At 40.1% G+C, this 22,878-nt stretch overlaps 1 protein-coding gene across 3 annotated transcripts in view; it reads right to left on the bottom strand.

The window, feature by feature from the left end:
• Positions 1–22,520, bottom strand: part of LOC120552159 (RNA-binding Raly-like protein) — a 101,938-nt gene extending 79,418 nt beyond the window's left edge. The window contains exons 1-2 of one of the 3 annotated variants that reach the window (XM_039789942.1): positions 21,782–22,520; positions 21,584–21,684 (exon numbers count right to left, since the gene is read on the bottom strand). The gene's annotated coding sequence lies outside the window, so the exon portion shown is untranslated. Of the gene's footprint in view, positions 1–21,583 lie in introns of all 3 variants that reach the window. The other 2 variants (XM_039789941.1, XM_039789944.1) reach the window with 2 other exon arrangements.
• Positions 22,521–22,878: the final 358 nt, after the last annotated feature.

Genomic DNA, 22,878 nt, shown 5'->3' with positions numbered 1-22,878 from the left:
ACAGTTATGAACCTGAAAATGAGCATAATATGGGCGCTTTAAAGTGATGGTTCGAGTATTTTACCCTAGGGTAAGCTTTTTTACGCTCGGGTCTAACACTGGGCGGAGTTAGCGTGAGTGGCGTTAGCTGGAGTAGCTTAGCGCGCGCTAATGGACCACGTTTGTATCTCCTAAATGACCCACTAATAATGCCCGAAATGATATCCAAAGGTCTACACTAGTATATATAGGTTATGCTCTCATAAAACGATGGATTGTAAAGTTTGTAAGTACACCAGAAGTTTATGAACACTGCCTGCTCTCTTCTGCTCTCGGTGGCTGTTGCTGCTGCTGCTGCGGCTGCTACCTGCAGTTAGAGCGAGTGCTTAGGGCCATCTATAAATTACTACACGGAAAAGAGATACAACAAAAATATGTATTAATTTAATGATTAAATAAGGTAATGTCTCCAAACTTACCTCCAATTATTACTTGTCTCCTGCTAGTTATATTACAGCACTTACTTTAAAAAATAAGTTAAATTAAAAATATTTTGTTTGCAGCTCTTTTCGGTGTGGTAATTTGTAGATGTCCCTAAGCACTGCTCTCACAGCAGCAACAACAACAGCAGAGAGCAGAAGCCAGCAGGCAAGTGTTATTTACATAAACTTCCGGTGTAGCCCACAAACTTTCCAATCCATCGTTTTATGAGTGCATAACCTATATATACTAGTGTAGACCTTTGGTATCATTTCGGGCATTATTAGTGGGGTCATTTAAAAGATACAAGCGTGGTCCATTAGCGCCCCGCTAAGCTATTCCAGCGACTGCCTACTGTGCTAACTTCGCCCCAATGTTAGACCCAGGTGAAAAAAGCTTCTGGGGGGGTGTTTGGCTCGAGGTCATGGTGCGAAGGACCCTAGGGTGTATTACTCCGAACCATCACTTTAACAGGAGCTCTACCTCCTGGTAAAATAGGGATGCTTGGGCAGTGGCTCTCAGCGTCAGATACGTTGTAAAAAGCACCCATCAGCATGTGTATGGAACGCACTGGGCAGAGCAGCAGCGCCACCGTGGCGCTGTAAAATGACATTGCAGTAAGAGCGACAACAGCATGTTTCTTCTTCTTCTTCCTCTTCTTCTTCTTCTTCTTCTTCTTCTTCTTCTTCTTCTTCTTCTTCTTCTTCTTCTTCTTGTCCTACTTGTCACAGAAACATACATTTTATAACCCCACCCACGATCTTTTCCCTAAACCTAACTGTCCTGTTCTTGTGTTGCATGTCAGTCAGTACATCCCGACCGAGAGTGTCAAAAGTGATGTCAAGAGTCCCGACGCTAGAGGAGACTTTTAGCATTAAATTTAGCATTTTTTATCATAAATAACAAACGCCAAAGGACGCCAAGAGTCCAGACGCTAAAGGAGACTTTTAGCATGAATAACAAATGCCAAAGGCACATGACCAAGCATCCATATTTTACACGATGGGAGAGTGAGAATGTGTTGACTTGCGACAGGCGCTGGATGTGAAACGGGCACAGTTTTTAACACGGTTAACCCGAATTAGTTAATTTTAATTTAATTAGTTTTAGGTTAAGTTGAGGAAAAGATTGTTATGTACGCAAGTAAGTAAATACGTTTTGAATGTGACACAAGTTAAGTATGTTACTTAAGTTTACATACATATGTTTCCACCCTACGCAGACTTCGATTCAAAACACATTTGTGATATGTCAAAAACAAAGGCAATCCGGGACAAAATATGTTGCCCTCTAAACGTAAGATTGCAGTTTACGAGACAGGGCTGGTATAACTGAAGATTTGATTCACATTAGCAATCACTTGGAGAAGTTGTTTTATAAAGTGCTTAAGTAAAACGTTACTTTTAACAGGATCCATGTGCAACAAAGAACATGCAACAACAGCTACAGAGGTTTCCAAGACTGGCAATAGTCAGGACAGAAAATCACAAGTACGGGCCCCAGAAGAATTCAATAGTATTGTTAAACAACCACAGCAACTGCACCCCGTTGCAAATATATTATAGTAATTTTCTATTTCTATCTATATTTTCTTTTAGTCTTTCTAAATCCATGAAACAGAGCTCATGAAATATTTATGAAGTCAGACAAACAACAGGATGTGTAATTATCATCAAACACAAGTGTACACAATGGCTGCAATCAAGCCACTTCTGTCTTTCTGTCAGTCAACCTGGGGAAAGGTTAAGTTTCACTCCCACTCTGCTAATTTCTGCTGACCTTTCCTGGGTGATGTTTCAAACTCTGCCAAGATTCTCTACATTTTCCGACACTTATTAAATCACTCAAAATGCAATCAGCGTTGGGCTGTCTAAAATTAAACATTGTCCTGATGCTGTGTGTGCAGAACTCAGCCAATCCTGCACAAACAGGGAGCCTTTAACAGATTCCTTAGAAAAGTGTGACGATGACACATCCTGACATATTACTATGACACTGGCACATATCCAAAGCGGGAGAAGAACCTTGAAAGCACAACAAGGCCATGAAAAAGCATTTTGAGAGTATTTCTGTTGCTTTTAATGTGCTGATTTTCCATATGAGACAGCATGATTCAGCACTGCATGAATATCTTTTGCATTTTTTCGTTTCGGAGACAGTTTGTCGAGCTACTGCTTTAGATTCAAATGTGGGCTGCAGGATTGCCAACTCTGATCCTAATTGTAAAATATGCATCCCTACATGTACAATGACATCATATATGTGTCTACAGTAAGTGAATGTTGTACAAGCTTTTTGTGTAGAGTACAAACAGAGGTTTGAAGGTCTAGTTAGATAGAACAATAGACTTTTCCATTCTTTTTTGTCCACCATGTGCCAGTGCAAGATATGGAGGACATCTTACCCTATTAACTATCGATATCCCTGTAACAGCAGGGCTGTATAGAGGTCATCAGGTCCTCAGTAATAGCTACTTTGTGATTCCAGCGTTTCTAGACTCAAAGAGTTTCAATTTAAAACAGCATTTAGACTTTCGTGTCGGGAAATAAAATGTACATGAAGCATAACTAAAAGCTTTACAGAGTAGTCTATATCCTCGACCTTCCACAAGCGTGCCAGAAATTCCGCCGGAAGTCCTTATTTTTGGCTAGATTTCTGTTACCTAACGCTTCATTTGTGTTGGATTTCTGAGGACTATGGTTAACTGCTCCTCAGATCTCTGCAGGGTAAATCCAGACAGCTAGCTAGACTATCTGTCCAATCTGAGTTTTCTGTTGCACGATTAAAACAACTTTTGAACGTTCCACCAAAACAACTTCCTTCCCAAGGCTATTTTGCAGCAGTACCGGGGCTCCGTGCAGCGCTTACTGCTGCCCATGACGATTGTGATTGGTTTAAGAAATGTCAATAAACCAGAGCACGTTTTTCTCCCATCCCGGAATGCTGTGGGAACTAGCCAGACCCTCCTCCGCACCGCCGTGGAGGAAGGTCAGAGACCATATTTTTTTATTCTTTATGGTTGTGTATTGTTGACACGTGAACCTTATTGTACCCTTTGTATTGTAACCTTATTTTAAATGCTGGCCACAGCCCTTTAGTGTGACAAAATCATGTTTGCAGCGTTGGTGACAAGAACATGATGAAACGTTCAAACGGATCAAAAAGTTGAGTTGGGACAGACTTGAAACCTTCCCTGAGTTTAATTCACATATCGGTTTCTTTGGAGAAAAACTATTTGTGTACAGGACTTAAATACAGAACAATCAAATTATATAATACATAAAAGATATTATACAATATACAATACACCTTTAACTTTTATTTTTTTGTGGTGGTTAACTAATTACTTAAATAAATAACATATTTACATAAAAGAAGAAATATGGCATGAAGTCCAAATACAACATTTATTTGATTCGATTTCAATATTTGAGACTGAGAAGTTTAGATATATGGAAGTCAGGGCCAATCCCAGCGACCCCTCTGGCACATTTCTGGACCTGCTCTTGGCTATATAACACTGCCCTGGGTAAAATGACTGCCTATTTAGTTTCTACACACCACTCAGACACTGAATGACCCTCCAGTTGATCTGAATTATTCCTTTGCAGTGCTCTCCAGCCTTAAACCCCACTACATTTGAGGGAATGGAATTGGTCACAAAAGAAAACCAGAGAAGAATTACTTTTTTTTTAACCTTATCCCTCCCCGGCTATCTCATTTGTATTACTGTTGTTTCAATTCGCTGCATTCCAAAGCAAGAAGAAACTTCTCTTATACTTTTTCCTAACATGTCAGGGCATTATGATTTATTAGCAGAACTATTATACAGTAAGGTGTGTGGTAAATGTGTCTTGTCATCATCGCTACAGAGTTAAAGCTGTTAAAGCCTGTACTCGATTTTCAGCACATTAATATAGCAGCAAACAAATATTGTCTATGTTAAGATATAGTTAAGTAATGGCGTCCTGAGCAGAGAATGAACTCACACTCCCTCTGTGTGTGGTGTAATCTGAGCTTCTCTGTTATTTGTTCTGATAGCCGGTCCGGCTGCGAGTACATGTACGTGCCTTGTGCGTCGGTATCTGACGCAGAGGGCCGTGACAAAGGGTCGGTATTTAACGAGTTGAAGATCGGTCTGTGAGGACGCAATCCCAGACCACTTTGTCTCTGAATATCCAGCATCTAAAGGAATAGTTTGACACTTTGGGAAATACACTTCACGTATATTTGAAGCACTTAGCGCAAAGCGTGGAAACAGCTAGCCTGGCTCGGTCTTAAAGTATCAAAAAGAAAGCCGATTTTTTTTTACCTTTGGACAGAACGAGGACAGCTGTTTCCCCTTTATTTCCAGTCTTTAGGCTAAGCTAAGCTACAGTACGCAAACCTTATGCTAGCCTTAGTTCCAAATTTAGTGTACAAACATGAGAATGGTATCGATCTTCTCATCTAACTTTCAGCAAATCTCAACTATGCCTATACTGTGAAGCTCTCAGAGTGGACCAAGCTGCAGTGCAGTACTGATACCAGGTTTAATCTGAAACTCCTATTCACTTATTTGAAGTAGCCTATAACATTCATTTTGGAAGTATGACGTATCTCAACAGCTTTTACAGGCACACATTTATTACATATTTATGTCAATCATGTTTCCCTTTGAAACGCTGAAGAAGGTATTTGTTTGCCTTGAGTGAACAAAAACAAGAATGTTGTCATCACACATTGTAAGAGTTACTGTATGTACTGCAGCCTACACCCCTGCAGTCCTCATGGTACTCTTTCTGCTCCTTATCCAAAGCCAAAGCAACGGCCTTCCATCAGCTGCCAGCGTGGAGATGTCCTGTATTGCCTCTGAATTGAAAACAACTCTGTCAGTGTCGTTCGGTTCAAAGCTTTTTTCTTTTGCACTTACAGGCGGTAGTCGGTGCAAATATTATTAAAGTGACCTTCTCAGCTTCCCCCCACTCATGCACTTCACGCCAAGTAGCTGGAAGGGGACACGTGTCAGCCAGGACTTATTAGATGCCACCAATAGCAGCAGTAGGAAAGCAATAACACTATGGCAACACATTAAGCCTGACTATATATATATATATATATATATATATATATATATATATACATATATATATATATATATATATATATATATATATATATATGTCTTGCCTTGTCCTTTTTTCCTTCATGCATGTGGAGTTTTCAGGTCTATGCTGGTGCTTCTCATTTAACCAGCAGTTAGTAACAAGACATGTTATGCTGACATGTAACTGTCTAATATAGTGCAGCTGTTTGTTAAGTTATTGCTTGGGCAATTGGATGTTTAACACTAGGATATGCATAAAAGAGTCAAAAGAGAGATGCACAATAGACTCCCACTAATTACACCATGTGTTCTTTAAACATTGATCTGGGCAATTTGTGAATCACAGCAGCGTCACCTTTTCCTCCCTGCCATCAACTAACTGTCGCTACACCTTGCTTCAATAGCATCTCGAGCCACTTTCGACCTCTTACACACCTCCTATAGCACCCCACACTCTCCTTTTTGCCACTTAATGCTAACAATCTCACTTGAAGGATGATGGTGGCAAATCTGTGTGTCAAAATCAAAGAGTGGCGAGACCAGGTCCTTCACAGAAAAAACAGGAAGGTCTGCTCAGGATGAGACAGCTGCAGCTAGAGAGTGAATGAGACAGACAGCGACAGAAGAGACGATTTCTTGTGTGCTTGCAAGTGAATAGTTAAATTGCTGCTTTGCCCATCTGCAATTACAGCTGGTGATGCTGTGATTTAAACACAAAAAAGAAAGGGGAGAAATAAAGCCCAAAGGCATTTGTTCCCATTTTTCGAATAAACTAACGTCATGTTTTCACAGTACACATGCTGTATTGTGATTGTAAAAGGCTACATAAAGGCTACATAAATTGATTAATTGCTTCAGCTCACCAATATCACCTTCCATATGTTACTGTTTGGATTATTCCCATATTGTATCGCTCTAATAAATTCATTATGTCCAATGCAGTTTAACACTTTGGATTTGTTTGTCAGTTGTGATAAAGCGATTATTATTATTTTTTGGCTCCATGAATGGGAGCTAAAATCAATTTAAATCTGGCAGGTTAATCCCTTTCAACTCTTTTCATTGTTTAACTCAGTCAGGATGGTGTTACTGGATGTGAGTCTTATCTGTGAATGTGCCCGAATCAGAGCTAACACGGAAGAAGTGGCTTGCCAATAGATAAAGAGAAGGAGACAGACAGCTAAATAATCAGTCTGCAAAGACCTGGCAGGGGAATGTAATTACTGAATGAATGGACAAAGCATCGGTCTGTCTGGAGGCTTCCGGTGGGATCTCTGAGGATGGAGAGATGGACAGCGCTGTTGGAAGGTGGAAACTGAGAATGGAGGTAATGTAAAAGGTGAAGAGTCTCCTCACAAAGTCCCATCAGGGCACTAGTGTACTATTGTAAATCTGCTTTGGGTGATCTAGCAAAATAAAGACAAAAAAGCCTTTCCAAAAATATTTCAATCTGCACAAAACTGAGTTCCCGCCCCTTTCTGTAAATATGTGAATACTGGAAGTGCGTAAGGCCTAGGCTGGAAGTTGTAATAAGTTACCTACATTATGTCATTTTATGTGTTGAATTGTTTTATACTGCTATTTACACTCCCCGTATGTATACATTTATCTGCTAAATAAATATATTATAATTTGATTATATATATACACTATAACCATGTACCTAAATTAATCAAATAAGAAAACATGATTTGTATTTGAATCCTAGAAAGTGCATCTAAATTGAATCTAAGAAAAGTTGTGTAAGTGTTGAAAGTGAAAATAGAACAGGAGGTCAGAATTGCATTTTTGTCATACTGCATTATTTTTCTCTAAAAACTGGGGTTTTTCTATATAATAGGAGAAGTCCCAGATTAAAGTTGGTCTGCAGGATCAAATAAAGATCCTGCCGATCCTTGGTTTTAAGTGTCTCCCTGTAGCTTGGGGCTTGAGGCACCGACCATGAACTGCACCATCCCTGGATTGAGTCAGACATGGACCTTTATTGCATGAAAAATGAATATAGCATTATTGCCACAGTGTCTCTCTCTCCCTGGTTACCTCTCACATCGATTGGAGCTGTCCAATAAAGGCTTGACAAAGAAAAAGCTGCTGAAAACTGAAGAAAAGTCACTGAGGATGAACCTTACTAACTGTCTGAATACTGAACTTAAAACTATGCATGTTTCCTTGTTTTAAGCCTAAAGCCTATTTGTTTGGCAATATTGCCAATATATTATATATTTTAAAATATTGCTTTGAGTATTAACAACTCCTAAAAAGTTTTGATCTAATGATTATGAGCCAAGATCTGAAGTTATATGGAGCATATATTTTCTATGATTCCTAACCTTATTTATGGACATTTATCTTTGATGGGAGGATCCTGAAGTCTGCGTGTTTCAATTTGCGTGCAATGTAACTCTGAGAAGAAGTGGTGTCATGTTTGTGTAAATCAGAGGGGACAAAGATGTCTGCAAAAATATGGATGCTGTTAATATCCATTCAGAGGTCATTATCCGCCCGCACCGTTTGTTTGTCTGAAAATGAAGAAGACAATATTACTTTTATTTTTAAGTCCTGTTATTGATGAATTTAATTTGAATTGACATTTTAAAGGTGTAAAAAAAGTTAGGAATTCAGCTTTCACCATCCTAGAAATGGGACGACGCCTGCGAGCTAGTTCAGGCAGCCAACTCGAGCTGTACTGCGTACACACACGTGACATGCCTCACTCTTCACTCCATTTACCAAACACACCCCCTCAATTTGGCAGTCTATTTAAGCTGCACAATTTCCCTATCTCTGCCTTGTCAATGCTGCTGCTGCCCTGCACCTGTATCGCTGCCCGCTGTTAGCCCCAGCACCACCCCAGCACCACTCCAGCATCCACCTGCAGGCTCCGGCCAGGAGGAAGCTACTTTATCATCACTCCCCAATATCTCATGTAAACCCATATACATGTGATGAGGTTGGAGTCTGGCCACCAAACACAATGTTCTGCTGTTATAATAAACATTTCAAACGTGAGTTGTCTGACTGAACTATATGTTTGCCAATGTCATATATATTGTCATTATTGTCTCGCTTTCGATTTAGCCAAAACTGTTATAGTATCAAACTGTGCCCCAGTATCATGAAAGTGTTTGTTTTGTGTGTTTCTGAACATGGCATGCACTCTCTAGGTGGTTATGAATTCTCCTGAAGTGGTTTGTTTTGTATCAGAAATGTGAAAGAGTGTTGGGCTTTCATCTGACACTGCAGCACTGAATAATGTCACTGAGATACTTCCAATACAGACTGTCACATTGGCAAAAACACACAACCTGACCCAATGGATCTTGACAAATAATAACTGCTGAAGTTCAGGTTTTAAGGTGATGTGGTTTATCTAAGTCTTTCCGTATGCTTCTGTCAGTCTGCTCCTGTGTTGATTTTCTTAGTGTTGCTTCCCACATTTGCATCCTATATCACTTTCATTCTCTTAGTCAAGAATTAATTGGATAGTGAAATTGCTTTTCAAATTGTTTCAACTTGCATTGGCTGACCTAATTAGTTCAATGATTACACTCGCTGGGAAGAGATCCCTGCCTAAATGATGTGACTAATTTAAATGAATATTTCAAACCCATGTCTGCAATTAATGGCATTTACATATGTAATGTGTCTGTTTGATTACTTAATTATGTTTGTACTCCCTGATGATGCCACTGACAGGTGCTTTTAGAGTACTCATAGTAAAATAAGAAGAGACCTAAGCAGATGTCCTAGTTCAGTCACCTCGTACGAATGTTGCAGCGCATGCAGATGATGTTAGATGAGAAGTTTGATACAACTCGAGTCCAGCATAGAGTCACATGACATGAACATAACCCCCATTAACATAAAACCCAGAATAGCTGTTTTTGCATTTCGTCACCTCCTAAAATAAATTTTTTAACAAAAATGATTTTGTTGCCTAAATCCTCTCCTCATGGTGCAGGCCACCTCTGGTAAAATTGCCTACACCCTCAGTTGAGCAGGTCATGTGATTCTACACCTTTTAGTATAATTGCCTATGTCAAGCATGTGACTTAGGCCGTTTTATTTTTTGTGTTTTCTGAAAAACCTGAAAAAATGACTTAGGCAATTATTTTAGGAAGGTGACGATTTGGGGTTCTGTACAGATGAAAATAGTATTACATGTTAAATAGTGAGCTGTAAGATTTTGTGAATTTGGGACAGAGACAGCCAGGCTAGCTGCTTCCAGTCTTTGTGCTAAGCTAAGTAAACCAGCTAATGGCTCTGTAGTTAGATATTTAATCATTCTTGTATTCTAAAAATGATGGCATTCATAAACAACTATATATACAACAAGATATAGTTTCAAAGAATTGTAAGAATCATTGCTATTAACATAATGAGAAATTGTTGTTCATAACGCATATGGCAAGTTGCTAAAAATGTTGATATTAAAAAAATCAGTGAAATGTTCACTGACAAGATGTCATTTGTGACATCAAGTGGTTCGAATCTACACTGTTTTGTTATACATCTATGATCTACACTAGCACATTCACGGCCCTCAGCCCAGTTAAACCAATGCCACGTACCAGTTTTAGAATAGCCTACTAAAATTGCCCCTCCTGCTAAAATATTATGACCCAAAGGATTGATTAACACACGTTTGATAGCCACATTCCTCTCAAGCAACTCCATTTATTATACAGTTATAGTTACAGTTACGTGGAAATAGATTTTTTTCTTCATCGTTATTTCTAAGTCTTTACTGGTGCAAAGTTCAGTCAAAAACTGTCTCTGATACAGTGTATCACAGATCACAAAGATCATCTGTAGGTCAAAGAGTGTAAAACAAGCAGCCTGTTTGTGGTAGAGTGAGCAAATGAAGCCTTGAGAAATTAACCCTTTTGCAAATCACTTTCCTGGAAAGCTTCAATGTTTCATGAGGCTTCATCTCACCATCACTACTTTTCCGTCACTCAAAAAAAGTTTGCAGGCGCCTTGGTAGCTCACCCGGTTGAGTGCGGGCCCCATGTACTAAGGCTCAGCCCTTATCGCAGCGTCCGCGGATTTGACCCGCGGCCCTTTGCTGCATGTCATTAATTATTAATTACGTTTTCCCCAAAACCTACTTGGCAAAACGAAATTAGAACAAAACAATGTCCCCGAAAGCCTTAAATCTTGAGGCCCGGTCCTGTAGAGAGGACTTGTGTCAATATCTAGTTTTAGTTCATAATGTGCTGTTCATACAAGTTATCATATTATTAATCAATTTCAGCAAAAATTATTTGGGGAACACATGGGGCTGAATGGGGCACCCAGGTCCCACTATTGGGTTTGTCCTGCGCTGCTGGGGATTTGTGACACAAACTAAAAAACTCTTGAGTTTCTTTTTTTTATGTGCTACTCTGTTTATTCACATGTCTGGAAGCTGCAATGTAGTCTACTGTGAACACTAAGTGGGCACCAAAATGAGTAATAAACATAATCTGGAAAAACATATTACTATTAAGGGGCAGGGGAATTCACAAGTCAGTAAAATCAATATCCTCTAATAGTAGCAGACCAGGCTGCCTGAGTGATACAGGTGATTTGTAATAAATGGAAGAATCTTTTCCCCAATAAGGGCAAAAATCCAAACCATGTATCTGCACAGCGAGTGCAGGCTCATAATGTTTAATAGAGAAAGTGGATGGAACAGAAGTAAAGGCTGTAATAGCCACCAATATCTGCAAAAAGACACACGGCAATGAGCTCCATGATTTCCTCTGATGTCAAAACCTGGAGGAAAAATCAATATGAAGAATGAAGCCTTATTTACACACTCCACCTGATTGACTGTGGCTCACTGCAAGATGTCAACAAGCTCTTAATGTTTCAGGAGAAGATTGCTTTTTGAGGGTAAGTGGGGAATTAAATGATGGGAGTTCTATTTATAAACATAAACACACTGGTGAGTATAGGGCTACATTTTAGCGTGACAGATGTTTTTTTTCCAAGTCAGATTTAGCTTAGAGGGCCTCAGTAGACCTGTAGAGTGTAATCAGAGAGACATTTGCCATTCTTAATCTCAATCCAGCGAACGTGCAATCCTGTTAAAGACGCATAATTGCAGGGATGTGAGCACGCACACAAAACACACAATTGGGATAACAAAGTAAGGTTTGGGTTTGCTTTGTGTCCCATAGTCAGGGTGCAATTTGCCGGCAGGGGGATGTGTGGGATTTCCCCCTTTCTGGTCTACATATCCATGCCTCTGCTGAACAAAACTAAGTGAAGCGCTGTAACGTGAACAGTCTATAGAGCGATAGAATGATAAAATCTGAGCTTCAGTTGCTGGTTGTGTTTAGCCGTTACAGAGCTCCGGGACGCTGGCTACCAACGGCAGTTGTTTAGGCGCCAATAGGTGACTGTGAGCCGGGTACAGGCACTGCCAGAGGACGCTCCTTTCAGGGGCCACGGTGATGACAGTTAAGTTTAGGCACCAAAACGACTCTTTAAGTTTAGGAAAAAGATGGTTGGAAAGTGGTTTGGATTAAAACACTCCATAGGAACGAACGAGCGTTTCCTGTGTGAAAGTATTTTGTTTTCGTCGTGAAGTGAACTCCGCTCTTCAGCTTGAAAGCGTTGTGTTTTATGTTGACACGACGTTGTGCTCTTTCACATGAGATTATTTTTCATTGAATATTGAAGTTCACAAATAAGTGTTTTGGCATGGCTGGCCGAGTGTCACTATATCTATGGCATTGAAAGGGGGATTTAATTCTTGCATGTTTTGTTGTGCATCATTGTGTCTGACTGACATTTCTTCTTGGATGTCCACACACCATCTGAAACTCAACCTTGACAAGACTGAGCTCCTTTTCCTTCCAGGACAGGGCTCTCCTACCTAAGACCTGACTATAACAATTGACAACTCTTTGGTAGTCCCCACCCAGACTGCTAGAAACCTGGGTGTGACACTTGACAACTACCTCTCCTTCACTGCCAACATTGCTGCAACCACCCGATCGTGTAGATACATGTTGCATAACATCAGAAGGATACGTCCCCTTCTAACGCAGAAGGCGGCTCAGGTTCTTAATCAGGCTCTAGTCATCTCACGTCTAGACTACTGCAACTCCCTCCTGATTGGCCTGCCTGCATGTGCCATCCGACCCCTGCAGCTCATACAGAAGGCAGCAGCTCGACTTGTCTTCAACCTCCCCAAGTTCTCTCACACTACACCTCTCCTCTGCTCTCTTCACTGGTTACCAGTTGCTGCCCGCATCCGCTTCAAGACACTAGTACTTACATACAGGACCACGAATGGATCATCCCCAGCTTACATCCAGGACATGGTCAAACCCTATACCCCAACCCACCCACTTCGCTCTGCATCAGCCAACCTGCTTGCTGCCCCCTCACAGCGAGGGAGAACTAATCACTCAACGAAATCCCGACTGTTCGCTGTCCTGGCTCCCAGATGGTGGAACGAGCTCCCTATTGACATCAGGATGGCCGAAAGCCTACACATCTTCCGCCGAAGGCTAAAAACACATCTCTTCCGACTACGCCTCAGATAAACAAAAAAAAAAATAAAATAAAGAAATTCTTGAACCTGCACTTTCATATGTCTCTTTGTAGCTTTGCTTATTTAAAGCTAATGTACTTGCATTTACTACTTGTTGTCTGGAGTTTGAACATTCACAGTTGAAAGCACTTAATTCTAAGTCGCTTTGGATAAAAGTGTCAGTTAAATGACATGTAATGTAATGTAATGTAATGATCAAAAAAATTTCCCCACCTCTGCTTTTTTCACACCCTGCCCATAGCGATACGCCAAGAGCTGAGGAGACTGTAATGAAGGTTCTGCAGAACAAAGCAACTCAACGAAGGCAGACATCATTTAAATGCCTATGTGAACCTCTCTGAATGAAAAGCCCTAACTCTGTCCATATGCTAGTCAGTTAAGCATTCCCTGTCAGGGTGTATCAAAGTTTGAATGTGGAGCTGAATACATTTTTCGCCATCACCCACAGTCTCTTGCTACCCCTGAGTGAACCGTTTGTTGAGAGAAACATAAAAGGTTTGCTCGGTGGACATGTTTTTGCCCTCAGGGGTACACAAACTCAATAGCTAGCACGCTAGCTAGCCGTCTCTCCTTGAGTGCACCTGTTCTGTCCTAGTGGCAGACACTGAAAATTGAGGTCATGATCCTTGTGAGTATGTGAGTCAAAAGGCCTCTGTGTTGAAATATCTTCTTCTTTTCTTCATTTCTGGCTACATCGGCTTGAAATAGCTACTCCGGATATTTCTACATATAGAACTTCTTCCTTTAAACACAAATTATAAGGAGTGTTTTCTTTATGTGAATTTGCACCTCACCTCAATCTTCTGTATAATGTAGATTTAATACTGCAGTATTGCATCTATCAGCAATTATATATCTGTATTAACAGGCCATTTATATCTACTATTTTACACTGATGAAGTTAATACAAATGGGATGCACCTGAGCTCACTTGGGAGGGCTGCAGCAAAGAGTTTGCACACTTATGTAAATGAGAGAAGTATTTTTTTTTTATATTTGTAATAAATATGCATTCATTAAAAATAAAAAAATAAAAAACATTTCTAAAATGCATATTTGTCATTATGGATTATTGTGTGTAGAAGTGTAAAAGTATAATGCATTTTGAATTAAGTATATGACAAAATACAGTGTGTAAAAGGTAATAGGGGTCTGAATACTTTCCGAAGTTTAGTTTAGTGGAAAGACACCTGATCTATCCACTTAAATCATCTGCAGCATTAAAGAGAACCATCTCAGTTAAACCTACATTGTGTAATTTTTGTAGTTGATTCTTAGCAAAAAAACCTTTGTTCTTTCACAAATATGTACTCATTCATGTGTAATTACTTCCACCAACTAATCAAAGTATTCTCGTAAGCGTAGAATCTGACATTTAGAATCACTCAGAATACATACGAGCGAGTCGCTCGAATGACGCCTGGTATGTTGCGCCTCCATCTTTAAAATACATTAGCCAAAGAGGGACATACCTTCGCCTTTCGCCTCTTTACTCTCAGTGGTACCGTGACAAATGCCAGTGGGAGATTACTCGCCAGGGAAGTGAAAAAGAGAATTAAAACGACAACGCAACAGGCAATGCAAAAAGACCAAAGTTAATATTGGAGTGGCTAGAACAGCTGCGTGTAAACGATGGGGATACTAAGAGTTAATTTTGGGTTCGGCCACCGATTGGAATGGGAGGGGCTAGAAAGTAATATTCAGTTAGTTCCCATCCATCCATCGTCAACCACTTATCCCGCGCACAGGGTTGTGGGGGGGCTGGAGCCAATCCCAGCATACGTCGGGCGAAAGGCGGGGTACACCCCGGACAGGTCGCCAGTCCATCGCAGGGCCACACACAGACGAACAACCACTCACACATGCACACCTACGGACAATTTAGGGACACCAATAAACCTAGCCTGCATGTCTTTGGTCGGCGGGAGGAAGCCGGAGTACCCGGAGAGAACCCACACAGACACGGGGAGAACATGCAAACTCCACACAGAAAGGCCGGGCCAACCGGGGTACGAACCCACAACCTTCTTGCTGTGAGGCGACAGTGCTAACCACCGCACCACCGTGTCCCCCATATTCAGTTAGTTGTCATATACAATTTTACTGTTAGATGGGAGAAATTCTTACACAATGTAGCTTTAAGGTTTGGTGTCAGTTTCAGTCCTACCGACAGAAGAAGACAAATTGAAACTTCACACTAGCTCCTTAACAGCAGTAGTAACAAGCGAGCACACTGTCCAGACAAAGCAAATCAACAATAAATATTTGACTTTTCCCAACACTTCCCACAGACTGCCAGGCTGCTAAACATTGTGTGCACATTTATGGATATAAACTTCTTTGTTTTTAAACCTCTGACTCCTGTTTCAAACTACCTTATGAACATGGACAGATAATGAGAATGGGCCTCTCGGCACAGACATGTAAAAAGCCCCCTCACCCCTCCTACATAGGGGGCAAGACACCCAGATTGAAAGAGACGCAAAACTACAAATGACACAGCCAGACTGAAACAGATAAATACATTACAAACATTGTGGCTGCATGGTTTTGTGTCTTTATGCCGTTATTTTGTGTCTTTTTGCATCCCTTTGTAGTCACTTTGTGGTAATTGTTCACGTCTTTGTGGTTGTTTTGCGTCTATGTAGTAAGTTTGTGTCTTTTTGCGGTTGTCTCTTGTCTCGTAGTTGATTTGCATCTCTATGGTCTGTTTGCAGTTGTTTTGATTCTTTGTAATCAGTTTGTGTCTTTTTGCAGTCGTCTTGACTTTATTTGTGGTTGTTTTGTTTTCCTTTATATGTGATTTAGATATTTTGTGGTGCTTTGTGATTATTTTGTGGTCAGTTTAAGTCTTTTGCATTCATCTTATGTCTCTTTGTAGTCATTTCGAGTCTCTTTGTGGTGGTTTAGCTACTCTTTGTAGTACAGTTTGTGTCTCTTTGGATTTTTTTTTAAAGATCATTTTTTGGGCATTTTAGGCCTTTATTGTATAGGACAGCTGAAGATGTGAAAGGGGAGAGATAGAAGGGGAATGACATACAGCAAAGGGCTGTAGGTCGAAGTCGAATCTGCAGCTTCTGCGACAAGGACTGAGCCTTTGTACATGGGGCGCATGCTCTATCAGGTGAGCTATCCAGGCGCCCCAATGCTAACAGTCACTTCAAACAGAGTCTGGTCTGACCCAGGGGACTTCGGTCAGCGGGACCAGGAGGCCCGCTCAGTAATCCTTCCACGCAAAGTGTCTTCATGTAGATGTAGTCAAAACAATATCCAAACTGTCAATAACTGTGCAAATATGGCTGTCACTACACATGAGGTACAGCACTGTATATCGTGTCTGTTGAGACTGGGTTTCAGTGTGTCAACGCCTCCACAACTGGTCACAAGCAGGTGAGAGACAGCTGAGGCCAGCAGAACGACAGCGAGAACAGCTGATCCCTGCAGAACCAGCCTGGAGCTGACCCAGATGAGGACGCTCCACTGTAATCAGGGTCCCTGAGGTAATCTAGGCAGGACATTATCTGCTTCGCTGCTTCTCTGCAGCATCTGGAGGGCTCCGCCACCTGCTCTGGAAGGCCTCACTCCGTTCTTCTGCTTCTTCTTATTTCAGGTTTGTTTACTTTTTTTCTCCCAGACTCAGCGAACACCACACGGCAACTTACAGATGTGTGCCTGAGAAGTATGGATCTCCTCGTCATGTCTGTTTGTCTCAACCTCTGTCTCCGCATTGAAGCCACGGGGTCCTAATCTTACTGATACATGAGTCACACTAAGACTCTTCTGCCCTAATTGCCATGAGGAATGCTCGACTGCTTATCTAGTAGCAAACAAAAATGATCTCCCCAATTAAATGTCCCCCGTGCATGTTTCTACACTTATTATATTCATTTATATTCATGCCCGGGTCATTTCTAAATTGCAACTGCTACTCGCTTTTGCATCTTAATGTTAAATTAATTAGGCTAAGTATACCGTATGGGTGGCAATCAAGAATGGTTTTGAGTCTTTTGTTCCAAGTGCAATCAAAATTTTAAACTCTACACATTGATCTGCTCTGATGTTTTATCTTGTATCTATTCTATTAATTATCTTTTTTTATGCTGCTTTTAGCATTTTATAGTAGCATTTGTGTGATGGGGCTCTTTTACTATTATTTGCACTCCTATGTTTTATGTTTGGTGCTTTTTTTAATGTTTCATTCTGTAAGGTTAGTAAAGTAAAGTTATTTTAGGAGTATTGAAGTAGATATTGCTAGCTCTCGCTATTTGCTGGAGACCTTAAATGCATTTCATGAACATAATCTGATGCTACCAGGTATCAAGAAACTATGATGATGTTTTGTTATCACTGGATTTAAAATAAAGCGCACACACAACTCAAAAACAATCTTAGTATTCAATCTGCCTCTGAAAGTTGATTTGCCTCTATTTCGTTCTCCTGTTCCTGGTCTGATGATTTTTTTTTTTAATCTATATATAGGTGAGTTTGTGTATGTATTTTATTCATAAGGTTTTATGGAGCCATATTGTTGGGATCTGCCAAAAGATTTCTTCCACATTTCCATAATTCTGTATATACCCGAGCTGAGACTTTCTATTGTTTTCAGAAAAAGAAAGAAAACAGGCAAGTCATCTTTAGTATGGTCATCTTCCTGCCTAAGGGTTAAACTGAAATTATGATGCCGCTCCACTGACGGATTTGAAAACATGCCAAAAGTTAAGTGTGTTGAAACAAACTTATGTGCAAACAGGGAGACTCACCATTTTCTAGAAGGATAGTTTATTGAGAGGTTTTACTTTCGAAGTAAAGTAAAACAATACACATATGTATCAGGCAAAAACATATCAGAATCTATATGCAATCTGAAAACTAGTTCTGGATGTTTAGGTCCCATGTGAAGCTGCATGTATGAATGTAATTTGATGAACAGCGTGATTAGAAAATGTTATTGAATACTATGGTAACTCGACCTGAAACAGATGTTGCCTGGAAGCTATCGGGGTTGGCTGGATCGATATCTGCACACAAAGTAGTGAAACAGCACCAACTCTGCTTCCTTTAGTAAAACATCTCACTGTAACATTTGGAACATCTAACATCCATCTTTCTTTTATCTTTGTGAGTTTAGGTTTTACTCCTTATCAATGAACCCTAATTCCTTCTATAAATAGAAGAAGTAATTCCTCTGTGAGCCCCAGATAAGGAGAAATGGAAGTGATTGAGGCTTAATTGCCTCCTTTTTAAACTGCATTTAGTGAGTTACTCGTCTTACACAAACACATGCGCACACACACACACACACACACACTAATTCTCACTCTTGTTTTCTACATTTTAATCAAAGGTCGAATAAAAAGAATCACTGCTCTTTTAACGTCCCCCCAATGTCTAATCTTATCAAGTTACAACTCAAGGCCGAATGTTAATGAAATATAACAAACACAAAACTTTCATCTGAAATTCTGAATAGTACAATCAGGTCTCAGCATGTCTGTGCAAAAGGCTCATTAAAGTGACGCACTATAACTCAAATGGTTCCCATAATGGACACTGGAAAGTCATTCAGCCTGACCCTATTCTTCAGATATGGGTTTAATTGCCCACAATATGATGTGTAAGATCGCCTCACTTATCAAATTAACAGCTCAGAAAAGGACAGTAAAGTACTTAACACTCGTTTCAGTAGAATGAGTCATGCCAAAGGTAAGCTGTTTATCGGTTAAAAAGGGGGGAGCAGGAAGAAAAAGTCTCATTGAGAGAGTGAAACATGTCAGTCTTAGTTTGTGACTGCAATGCAGGAGCTAATGAGGATCCTAAATAAACAATCAAACAGACATCTGCAAAAACAGTCATCTTAAAGTTACTAGTTAAGCTTGTTTCATCGTTTTCTTCGGACTGAACACTTGACATTTAGATCGTAAAGTATGCATGTGCATGTGTACTAAAACAGACACTAAACACGCCGGGCTGAGGCGAAGCCTGTTTAAAATATAACAGAAGATGCAATTACCAATTATCTATGTGGGTTAGAGTGTTCACTGAATCCAGCATCTCATAATAATTACACACACCACGTGTATGAAAGATGCAATACACAGCATATCAATTATGTTTTCCATTTGTCCAACCTTGTCATGCTGAAAGCTAAACTGTTGTTTCAGTCACATTTAGACCATCAGACATGCAGACGCAGATACACTCTGATAGTTAAGAACATGCTTAGTGTATACAATTTGCTCTTGTGCGATGTTTTATTCATGGTAGCAGAGGTATATCCATTTATGAGCTATCATACTTCTCTGTAAGTCTCCTGTGCAGGTCGGGCTTGGCCTAGATAACAGGAAACCCGCCTGGAGGGGAGACACAACACCGCAGGACGTAATAGAAGCTATCATAATGCTTAGCAGGAGAGATGTCCAGGAGCTCATACTGTGGCGGAGTGGCAGAAACACCTCTCAACTAGGGGCGTGAAGAAATGTTGAGGTGTCGTGATGCAGCGATTTGAGCTTCGAAAGGCAAGATTTGACACATTTATAGAGAACGTTACTATTTACAAAGCTAAAAACATGTATTGTATAAGGCTCGGTTTGATTGAATTGAGCAGATGATTTTTTTGCTGCTGAGATGAACAAGAGGAAAGTGTGTTGCTTTGGAGAAGTTGTTGAAAATATAGACACAATACGATGCTGTGGTTTGAGGCTAAAAATAAAGGCTTTGAAAATGAAAGTCTTTCTTTCAACTAGTGACTCAGTGGAAGGCTTAAATGTGTTTAATTATTGACGACTGAATACATTTAGCTTTTTAAAATTTGTGGAGCTTTGTTTTGCAGATTTAATCAAATCTAATCATGAGCAAAATAATTGTAACGGTTTGAATCACTGCAGCAGAATCAAACCATTGGATTGTTACACCTCACCTCTCAATAATTAACAATGATAAATTCCCATCTTGAACGTGATGGATGACAGCTCTGTGATACAATCAACACTGAATGCAATGACTATAAGAGAAGTATACATACTGTTTCTAAATTGTCTCACAACTTGAAAACCATTAAAAGCCTCCCTGGAGCTCTTTATCTGCTTTATGAGCTGACTAGTTTTGACCGGAGACAGGGAAATCAATACATGATAACAGCTTTTCAATACATGATAAAAAACATATTATCTTAATTGCCTCTAATCACTTTGCTTTATTAAAAGTTTAACTATAGTTTCTGCACTCAATATTTATCATTTCACCACATTAAGCTGCACTGATTCTGATCCACCACGTCAGCTTGTTTAATGACACTGGGACTCAATGGTCTATACCCAGACTTAATGGTCCACTCTCATGTATTTTATCGGCCTACAATATTGCACTGACAAAACCTCTGTTCTGTTAAAGTGAATACCTATGGATCAAAATAAAGCAAATCCATGAGCTTTCATTTACAAGCTGAAATCCTTTCTTACAACAGAATAGCCAATACTATAGAAAGCATTTAAGGTAACAGGAGATTTAGATTAGTCCTGGAATAAAAATATTAAAAAATCAGATAAGGTTTGTGGAGCAGTACTTTTTGACCCATTGGCCTCGATGACTAAACTTAGAAAAGGTTCATGGACCCACAGTGATGTTGCAGTAGCTCACATCTACTCCCAGAAAATACACACAGCAGTACTGTGGCCTACAAAACACAGAAAAATAATGCAACCCATGCCCTTTTCTTAGACTACATGACAACTGTTTACTCATGTTTGCATTTCCTGCGGCACACCAATAATCTGAAGTTAAACCTGCCTCTTGGAGGATTAATTTACTCTTAAGTCCTCTTCTAGTTGTGTCAGTGGCTTTATTCATGTTTTCTTGCAAAATCAGATTTGACAAATCCAAGAGTATTTATGAATCTAGGCCTACAAAAGCAGATTTGAGTTTGTCTAGCAATAAGGAGGGCACTTAAGTGAAGTGTTACACTTGACATAATGTAGTGCAAATTGTGGTTATCCTAATTATTTCCCCAACTTGGTAGCATATCCTACTGCATCTTACAGCTTGCTGCAGCAAAGGAAATTGTTATTTCTGCCCCTGTCAAGTCGACATATGGATGGAGTTTGACTTTATCTGTGGGAGATCGTTACAGTCGTTACAGTGCATCCTTCCGAGGGACCTGCATGTAGCTACTTACATTTACTCCTCAGCTGCGACGGCTTGAAGATTGTTGAACTCAAAACAAAGAACACATTGTGATCAAAACGACCTGCGTGTGATTTCCAATCCTTGTTCTTGAATTGTTGATCGCGTCACTTTTTTATTTTTTTATTTTTACGGACAGATCGATCAGATCAGGTAACCTTCAGATAACATTGATAAATAATGCCTTCTCTAATGAGCAATTTGGCCAGCCTTACAAAAGAACACGTCAGCCACAGGTGCATATTTCTGTCACCTTATTCTTTATTGTATATACAGAAACGTGTCACTTATGCACTCATATTATATACCTGCAAAAGGGAAAATGTCTGTTCATCCTCGTTGATACCGAAAACAAAAACGCATTGAACTCCCCCAAGAATCAAAACTCCCCTCGTCCACCCAGCATCATCTAGTCGAAAAACGATAACATCCAAAAATACTTGACACTGCCACCAGCAAAAGTATAATGAAATCGAAAAAAAGAGAGAAACACAAAAACAACAAACCTGAGAGCTCAGCTACAAGAAAAGTATCACGTTAAAACGTCATCGGGCTTTAAAAATGACTCCTTTTTTTTATAAAGAAAAGTAAAAGCAAAGGGGTTGATCGGTGACATTCACCGACACACCAAAATCACAAAACTCGAAGGCAACAAACAACACTGCAAAATGCAAACCAAAGCATAGCAACAGCAAAAGTCGACAGAAACAAAAAAATAAAAATGTTTCAAAACCACCAATAAATTGTTTGAAAAATCTCAATACTGACAAAAGCTGCTTGGTTTCGACCCTCGAAACAAAACTGCAAGCAAGTAAAGGCTTTCTCAAGACCGATAACGCACCGATTACCCTCTTCTGGATCAGAATAACTGCATGCTAAAAACTTGAAGCCTGGATGTGAAAAACGCTCAAAACCACCATGTCAATGCTCAATTCAAACACCAGCAAAAGAGAGAAAAATTAAAAAAAGGGGGCAATTAAAAAGACAAAAAATGCTTACAAAAAAGCCATTGGAAATGTACTCACCGAGCGGGAGTAAAATGTTGCAATAAAAATGTGATATGGCTCAAAATACAGTATGGCGGTGCAAGCCGAAATGCTGTGCCTTTTCTCTAGATCTCTGCCTCCAGTTCTGTCATGTGACTGATTCAGCCCCGACGTCCAGCAATGAGAGACCAGTGTTGAACAGCTGATGCTGAATGCTCTCCTAACGGCTTGGCTCTCTCCAAAAGTAAAAAAGAGGTAGTCCTTATCATCTCACAGTTATGACTGAGCTGGTTGTGTGTTTTTCTTTGGCTTCTTTTTTTTTTCTTCTTCCTGTTTTAAAGATGCAGAGCTCACTCGGTGTCAGCACCACGTCCGCGATCCGGTGTGCTTTCATTCCATTCAGTAGAAGCACGCATTGGTAATGCACTGCGTGTTTCTGCTCTCTTATGAGGAATGAAGGGACAGGCGTTGTGTTCGGTCAACACATATGTAGCACATCCAGGACAAACAAACAGTATCATATCTATATGATATACAGCATATGCTAGCACTGTCCATGGGACTGTAGCAACGGTATCAGGCCAGCCCTGTCCATGGTGCTGAAACTGTACTGAGAA

The sequence above is a fragment of the Perca fluviatilis genome, chromosome 22 (assembly GCF_010015445.1).
Source record: "Perca fluviatilis chromosome 22, GENO_Pfluv_1.0, whole genome shotgun sequence".
In the NCBI taxonomy this organism is placed as follows: domain Eukaryota; kingdom Metazoa; phylum Chordata; class Actinopteri; order Perciformes; family Percidae; genus Perca; species Perca fluviatilis.
The sequence above is the reverse complement of the archived record's forward strand: the minus strand, read 5'-3'. Positions and strand labels throughout refer to the sequence as shown.